This window comes from Procambarus clarkii, chromosome 81, assembly GCF_040958095.1.
Source record: "Procambarus clarkii isolate CNS0578487 chromosome 81, FALCON_Pclarkii_2.0, whole genome shotgun sequence".
Classification (NCBI taxonomy): Eukaryota; Metazoa; Arthropoda; class Malacostraca; order Decapoda; family Cambaridae; genus Procambarus; species Procambarus clarkii.
The window spans coordinates 15,963,280-15,972,851 of NC_091230.1; the positions used below are offsets into that span (position 1 = coordinate 15,963,280).

The following is a 9,572-nucleotide window of genomic DNA, read 5'->3' on the forward strand; positions in this document are numbered from 1 at the left end:
TATGGGGAGAGAACAGATTGGTGCAATGGCGATCTATGGCAACTGTCGCTAGTATCACTAAGCAGCATTATTATTGGATTATTACCTTTCCAACCCTTCATTTTCTCTATAAACAACACCATTGTATATTTATATACGTCATTTAAGCCATACATGCACACTGCCACTAGTAATAACGAATATTTAACATGCAATCAGTGTTTTTACACATTTATGCAAAGTCATCACTCATTTGGATTTATAAAGATCTTGTGCGTTAGACTTTTGATCATTTTTAACTTGTGAATCGTTTTTAGAGAATGGCGCTATATTATGGTTTGTTCAGTTAAGCTAAGCAAGCTACGCTAGACTGGACTAGGCTACGGTAAGATAGGTAAGGTTAGATACAGTACCGTCAAATATAGGGTACAGTACAGTCTAGTACAATACAGTATAGGACAGTGCAGTAGAGGCTACAGTACAGGATACACTACAGTACAATACATTCAAGTGAAGTACAATACAATGCATTGTACTGTATTGTACATACAAGTACCGTGGAAGATTTTGTTACTGTACTACAAATTCCCCTATACATCCTACTAAAAATTCCCAAACAAATCCGACTACAAATTCCCCCAAAAATACTATTATAAATTACCCGAGAAATCACCATAAAAAAATCCTACTAGGATTCCCCTAAAAAATCACCTATAAATGTTACTATCAATCCTACAAGGAATCCTACTACGAAACCCCTACAAATTCTACTTGGATTCCTACTACAAATCTCACTAAAAATCCAACTAGGAATCCCCTAAACATTCTACTAGAAATTACCTACAATACTATGACAATTTCTACTATTTTCTTCAATATTTCATATTCTTCACTATATAAATGGAAATGTTCGTTAGTGCATAACAGCTATTCAACTGAACCTCTTTACCGATTGCCTTGATATTTGACACAACGTTGCCTTCCAATAGACGCGTCTTTTTTATATACCTACTATATAGATGTGACAGGTAAAACTATGCTTTTTCTTCAAAACACCACCATCTGTTCCATGTCAAAGCAACACACATTTAGTATAACATATCTTCAAATTCATTGCAATCAGAAACATTGAAATGTAATTTTATTTTTCATACATTCTGATTTATATCCATTTGGTTCTCATTATTTTGTGTCATTTGCCTTGGAATTGAGCTGTGTTGTTTACCATACCGATCATTTCATGAATATATTTGTTTTCCCATATTTCATTATTTTTTTTTTCACTGAAATTCTTATATTTCACTGATGGGAACATGAAGTGATGTGATAGAACATTGGGAACATCACACCATTTGGGAACGCATCGGACGAGGGCGTGGGGAATGGTTGGGAGGCTTAGGAGACGGTGAGGGGATATGGTGGGGGAAGATTGGGTGGACAAGGAAGGTTGCTGTGGCTCACCAACGTATTGCCAGGTAGTTAGTATTCAATATTGATATTCTTGTATAGTATTGAATAATAATATTTATTATTGAATAATGTAATTATTAAATAATATCGAACATTATTCAATATATTATTTGTCATTAATATCGATTATTATTCATTAAGTCAATAACATCAAATATTCAATACACATTTATTATTCAATATTGCCCAATAGTATTCAATAATATTTATTAATCAATAATATTGATCCATATTTAATAACATTAATATTGATTATTCAATATTCTACATTTTTGCCTTAAATTTGGTCTATATTGAATAAAATATCATCTACTGATCTACAATAATTTTGCTAGGAGATTTGTACGTTACCTGAACCTAACTTCTGCCACTTTGCTTGGGTTCTGTTCTCTTCACATAGCAAAATACGCGCATTTCCACAACATGCAACACGCTTGGTGCTCACATCTCAACTTAAAAGTCTACACAACTGCCTCCAGCCGCCGACCCAAAGGGACATGTCCCAACTACGTCCAGGAACAGTCCAGCCACGACCCTCTTCCCAATGTCAGGTCACGACTATATGCAATCGATTTTTCACTTGCATATAGTCCTGGGGACCATTCAGGACTCAGCATTTGTTCCTCACCTGTGCCCCCAAAGACTGAGACGATTTGATAAATTCATATGCACAACAGTACCATCGGAGTGCCGGCACGGAAGTGGTTCAAATAGCTTCGGCTATCACTTATGTACGGTCGTGATGGTCAAGTGCATTACGGCATCCTGTACATACCAGTTGCGTTGCTCCTGGCAGTATGGGGTTCGAGTCACTTTTCGGGTGCGAGTTCTCTCTCTCTCTCAGAGTGAGAGATTCATTACCTATATCTACAATAATTATCCTAACTATATACCTATAATAAATACCTTACATTATTAGAATATGCTACATATCCTAAGATAAGGATAATTATTTTATATATTTATCTACGATATTTATTCTAGATTATATATATTGATAATGTAATCTGGATATGTATATCGGATAACCTATATGCATCCTAGATATACATCTAGATTATATATATCTATTTTATTTTCATATTTAATTTCATTTAATTAAATATGTACTGAACCATATGCCACGAGATTTCACTACAAATCAACCCCTACACTCCATGTACATATACAAAACATCAAGCTACTTATTACAATCTTGGTCGTAACTCAAACTATCAATCCATACACTTATTACTGTGCACACAACTGTTGAACATTACTAAAGGTTATTAACACTACTATGTTTGTGTATATTATTTAATGACTAATAGAAGTCTGCTGCTTCAGACTTATCAAAACTACATTCAAAATTCCCAACTTGTACATTACAAATCGACTAATACAATAATGAACATGTGATGCTGACAGTACACTCCTGTAATAATGCCACATATCACTATCTCCTAACTGATAAATATTAAAGGATTACCTTTGACATGCAATTCCACAGTGAGGTCATACGTCCCTTTACAAATCTATGCACAAGTATCCAATGGTAAAACAAGATCTAAATTTTAAGGCAAACATATCCATGGACACCCGTTAGTCAACAGACATGCAATCATCTTGATCCTTTGTTTTATCAGAAACTTCCTGCCTTCCTCTTTATCTTTCTTCTTTCCCAAGGCCTGAAAGTAAAAAATAAAATATATGAATGATTGATTCTATATTACCATGACTTATTTACACTCCAAATACAATACTAAATATCATGTATGCTCTACTGTCCTAGTTGTATTTACAGCCGATGAACTACACTAAATCGACAACTAAACACTATCAATCCTATTGGTTTTTAAATCTACTTTCCATGCTAGGGATACTGGTCCAAACACTTGGTCATTATTTAAACATTCAATTTATCTGTTCTGTTTATTATACAAAATATTTCACTGTCAGTATGTATCCATATTGGCAATTCACAACTATGAGGCAAAGTATCAAATGTCTAGTTATGTGATGAGATGACAAAAGCTTATTACTGTATTCTATTGTATAGTGTGGGCGATACGCCACCATTTAGTTTGTTAGTACTAACCAAATACCTGGAAATATCCTGGCAGTGTGTGGTCACGTCACAATGACCAAGTAACATCCTTCCCAGTGATATCACAGTAACCTATGACATCAGGTAAGGTACAACCTACATTTCGATGTGCATCTATATAGATTCAGTAATTATCAAAATGCACCAAACCAGGAAGGCTTTGTAGCACCATCAAATGGGCGGAATAATCAGAGGGCGCTAAATATCACTAAGGATGCCAATATGAGAACAGAAACGCACAAAGCGAACGATACCAAATTTATCCAATTCACCAAGAATTCGATCGAGGGGCAAGGGACAGTCGGAAAGCAGAGCATAGAGAATGCCATAAAGTTCTGCCGTGAATATGCCAAGTCTCCAGAGGCAGGCGACACATATCTGGTCAGGAAATAACTTATGTGATGGCCTACACTGTCTGCAATCTTAGACCCATCAGTGAAGATGGAAATGAAATGGGAGTGTGAAGAAAAGTGTTCAAGGAAAACGCATTTCTGAACTGTAGGAGGGGTAAAAGGTTTAGTAATGTGGCTCAGGGATTGACAACATTTAGCAAGGGACACCCTCCACAGGAGGGCAAATATGAAATACTAGGAGAAATATTGGTAATACTAACCGAAAGAGAATTTTGCAGGCGACAAAACTGACCAGAAAGACGGAGATGGGTGAAGGGGAACATGAGGTACAGGAGGAGTAAAAGTCAAAGGACGACATAGGCAACAGTGAGGGGTATTATAAGATCATCATAAACACAGACTACTCAAGATCACGGCCTCTTCTATTACTCGCCACCGTCGCGTTGCTCGTCGTCTCCACCCTATGCGCATTTCTCAAACGAGATACTTCATCGTTCTGTTCCGCCAAGCCACAACCTCTCCACACGCTACCCTCCTGGAAATCCATAATATCAATCAACTTATCATCGACAACATTTCCTATTCTGTCCTACAACCATCTACGAACACTCAATTAACAATTCCTTATATTACACATTTCCGCAATGAAGAACATTTCAGTATATTTCAACATCTAACAATTTGGATATTAATTTCATATAAAGGGTGTTAAAAGTTTGTCAACCTATATGATAACTACAATACATAGCAACACACATTTGCAACCTCGGACGAGTCCTACTTTTATATACAATTCATTCAAACCGCAACCATGACAAACCACACCCCACCCACCTCAAAACTAACCGTTTCTTATACATACAATTGCAGTGCTAAACGCAATTTTTTCCCCTCGTCGGGGTTTAGTCATCCCGCAAATTTAACACCCTCAGCCTCTCATTTCCTGTTACACTTCTGCCTAGCCAACATTAACTGCTAAACAACTACTAATACCTATATCACCACACATTCCCGCTTACTTCTCCAGGGACACATCTCTTCCTAGTACACAATTCTGAATTAACACTACACAATCAACTACACCAATATACTTACTGCTACACACGACAACCAACATCCCCCTCCCCCTTGGACCAATACCTGAACCTCAACCTGAAGTTAACAACGCACTTACATTTCAAGGACGAACAATCAGGACATGTTCCTTTCACTTCTGCCTATACTACAACACGCGCTAGCCATGATTACATTTTTCTAGTTACACAATTATTACACCACAACGTGTAATGTCGCCACCCACATGCACATTATTCAAAAATTACTGCCACGACCCTCGTCTCAAGTGCAAATTAATCCACCGCAACATTTACATTCCCTCCATGTATCAACCAATCATTCTTAAACCTTCATTTTATGACTTCTTTATCATATGAAGGAGGTCACGCTTATTTCATGCAGTACCATTAACATTATAAACTATATGCCTTACTCCAATTAAATATTCTAATAGGTTATTGTTACTAGCAGCTGTACGTCAAACAACCTACAGCTAAATATGTCTGCGTCACTAAGACGACAGCAAGCCAACGGATTTTCAAACTTTCACCCTCTCATGTCTAATTATGTACTCTGGTAACCAGAGCACTTTAAACTCCCCATTAAACGCTTGGTGAGGGGGGGGGGAGGTTTACTACACCACTATCAACAACTTTTAAAGACGACGCGCGAACCGTGAGCAAAAACCGTATCGAGAGTTATTCATTAGTCATAACACGTTTCCGGAAGCACCACCATCCTGCAGCAAAACTATTTTTCTTCTTTATAAACTAACACTTACAACACTGACTCACAGGTTAAGGCGCTTCAGTTTTTAATGAAAACACTCGCTAGGAGCGCCCAAATATGCCTGTAGTAGTCGTCAAACTCCCACTTAACACCTAAATGTCCACCTCATACCATCCCCCTCAAACTTCATTATTCAACAACCAAAATACTTATCTATTGCATCATCCCCAATCTACTGTCTTCATGCCTTTTTTTACTTTTTTTCACATAACCTAATTGCCAGTAAATCACGTCAACCACCCCCTATCGTCATCACGTACATTTACTTGCTACACCTAGAGTGGGTGACACTTCAATATACACGACTGCGTTAGGCCCGGAACACTTCCCTGAGTGGCCACGTTCTTATTAACTACTTGAACCCTACCTTACATTGCCTGGAAAAGTGTTGCTTTAACACCTTTCTTAATATGCTTACTCATCCGGTCTATACAGTTTCCCATTAACAAGAAACTAACATGTTATTACTTCCTACTTTGTGTTATTGTAGGAACTTCTCAATGGGACACTAATTAGTTAACATGTAAATATTTAATCATCAACGTTGTACAAACTTACGAAATGATTATATCTTAAATACTTCCACTCACTATTTTTTTCCCACTTTAATAACTTTCACAACGTGAACACTAATTCCTGCAAAACTACCTTTGTCACATTCAACTTCCACAACATTTAAGTGATAATAACTACTCTCGGCCGCCTCAACGTCACATTCAAACCCACACAATATTAACACAATCACCTTTAGACTAGTAACGTGGCAAAACCTCCAACCTATCCCTACGATTCTTCTACAAGACTAGTCACACACTGCCAAGTCTTCACGAATAGGGCAGTTGAAGCGTCTCTGTTCTTACAGACAGCCCAGGGGTCCTGCCAATCTGTCCGCTATTACCTGCAACAAGGCAACGTCATGTTATCAATATCAATTATTCAATCATGCCTATACCATACCTTTAATTGCAACATGTACTTTCACTAATTTCATGCTCCCAATTTCTAATGCCACTTAAAAGCATAGATCCCACCTAGATAGTCAACGAGTTTTGCAGCTGTTACTTGTGGCCTCGACACACTGAGCACCTAATACTATTAACCACTTCAGTCTCACTTTACTACGCTATCCTATTACAATATTACCACGCCTCTAAACTTACAATAGATATTCAATAACTACTTGCCTTAAACTCATACCGCCATCATAGATGCTAACTCACGCAGCACATCTTGCCAAACCGGGACATCTCCCACCACCTTCTGCTCGCCACCGACTTGATTCATCGGTCCACCACAACCTTAGTCTCTCCTCCACCTTCCTAAATCACCAGTCGGCTCATTTCACCCCATGCCTCGTCTTCCCACCATTACCTCATTCACTTAACAATAACGCTGAAAAACAAACATTACAATTCACTACACATTTATAAATATCTTTTAGTACTGATTACAGGTCACCACTAAAATAGCTGCCTATAGATATATAATCCCCCAAGAGGGTATATACGGCTGCTGTAAAATATATATTTTTGACCCTATGTATTGGCGTTTTGAGGGTGTACAATATGAGTGTAAGCTAGGGGATCTGTCAGCCCTAGCGACCCCAAAGGGTAACGGGGTACCCGCTCAGAGTAACATCACGCCCTAACACTAACTTGTACACCACAACTATGCCAATACTGGGGTCAAAATAACGTTCCGTCGAGCCTCACCCACCAAGTCGACTCACCAGCCAATCACGTTTCGATTTTTCAATTGACGTCACATTCTCGCAACCTCTACTCTCATTGGTCGGCTCGACCGAATTGGATACTCTAGTCATTCATGACAATTATTTTGTGAAACTTAAATATATACACCCAAATGTATACCCAATATATGACAAACATACACATAACAAATGTATGAAATACAATGTTTAAATTTACACTCACAAATGATGACTTTGGAGTACTTATTATTACATCAGTATTATTAAATAATACAAATAGTTATTCAAGCTGTAAGTACAGTACAACACAGTACAGTACACTTCCGTACGCTATGATACATTACACTACTATACATTACAGTACTCTAGAATAAAGTTCCGTTCGGTACAATACAGTACAGTACTATACATTACAATAAAATACAGTACCGTACCATACAGAACGGCTAAGGGCACAGTAATCTACAGTACAATAGATAACAATACAGTACCGTATAGTACAGTACACTACAGTCAACTGCAGTACAGTACCCTACATAACAGTACAGTACACTACAGTATAGTACCGTACAATACTCTAAAGTACAGTACAGGATACAGTACAGTATTGTACACTACCGTACACTACAATCAAGGGTACAGTACAGTACAATACACTACAGTACATTAATGTACGGTACACTAAAATCAAATATAATACACTACAGTAATCTACACTACAGTATACAAGAGTACAGTATGGTATAGTACGCTCTACTACTGTACACGATACATTTCACTACACTCCAGTTCACTACAAAAGAGTACAGTACAATACACTACAGTACCCTATAGTATAATACTCTACAGCATACTTGAGTAAAGGCTACAGTACACTACAATACCGTACAATACAGTCATATACAGTTCAGTCATGTACAATACAGTATTCTACAGACTACAGTCCAGGGGCCGGATTCAGGAAGGTACTTACGAAGGTTTTTCCTCTTAGCTAAGAACGTTTTCCCTCTTAGCGCCTTCGTGGCGGCTACGTCCGTATTCAAGTAGCTACACTAAGTGGAAAAACCTTCGTAAGTTCATTCCGGGATTTAAGTGTGGTTTCGACCACTCGTAGCTTTAAGTAAACTGGATATAAGTCATTTTTTCTCTACAACATAACACTGGGATCGATTTATGATATTGGAACATGACCAAAATATTATAGCTGGTGAATCTAGTGAAGAGGAATCCTTCGTGTTAGTTATATATGCATTCTCTGCTTGAAACTTGAAGTAAATGTGTGTTTGATGATAATAGAATTAGTTTTATAATAGCAAGATATTATACCAGTAGTTATTAAGTAAATAAACACTGGTGAACATGAAATATGAGAGAAGGTGATGAGCCCTGCCTGATGGGATCATTTACTATCACCAAATGCCCCTGTTCACCTAGTAGTAAGGGTGTACCTTAGCTATACATACCCATTTCTAATTTATTTAGTTTGGTTTTATTTTGAAATTAAATCTGGGTGAGACATAAAATAAAAATATGCAGCACAAATGATGTTAGGTAAGGAGAAGGGTAAAAATGTCAAAAACTTTATTCATTGAATACTTAAAGCTATAATTATGACTATATAGGTTATTAAAAAAGAGAGAGGGAAGTAGGGGTCCAAGACCTCTTCCTGTTATACAATTTGGGTGTGGAACAAGTAATTATCAAAAGAAGGCACCATGCCGGGAAGGCTATGTAGCAGTAAGGCAGTGAGGTGAGGCAGCTACTTATTTGAGAAATGCTTATTTTATTTACCTTATAAGCTGAGGCAACTTATTTTATTTGAGGAATACTCAGCTGATTCCTCTAAATTTAGCATGGAACAAATTTGTGTCCAAGACCTCTTCCTGTTACTCAATTTGGCTGTGTGTAACCAAACTAGAAGTGCTCTACAAATCAAGGGACCCAGAATGTGGAATGACCTCCCGAATCATGTCAAAGGCTGTACCTCTCTTAAGCCCATCATCACACAGCAAAAATCTGCTATCAGAATGATAACTAACTCAGCTTTCAGACAACACTCAGCTCCCTTGTTTAAATCCCTAAACTTGCTAAATATTAACTCCCTCCACACATTCTCTTGTGTCAACTA

General features: G+C 37.5%; 1 long non-coding RNA gene across 3 annotated transcripts; it reads right to left on the reverse strand.

Annotated features, from left to right (window-relative positions):
• Positions 1-2,731: 2,731 nt before the first annotated feature.
• LOC138357970 (uncharacterized) lies at positions 2,732-7,434 on the reverse strand. Of its 3 annotated transcripts, none has more exons than XR_011225178.1 (4): positions 6,918-7,434; positions 6,479-6,631; positions 4,322-4,423; positions 2,732-3,116 (listed from the first exon to the last, which is right to left on the reverse strand). It is a non-coding gene; the product is annotated as an uncharacterized lncRNA (long non-coding RNA). The 3 variants fall into 3 exon arrangements; XR_011225176.1 differs by having other exon boundaries at positions 4,318-4,423; XR_011225177.1 differs by having other exon boundaries at positions 4,290-4,423.
• Between the last annotated feature and the right edge of the window lie 2,138 nt (positions 7,435-9,572).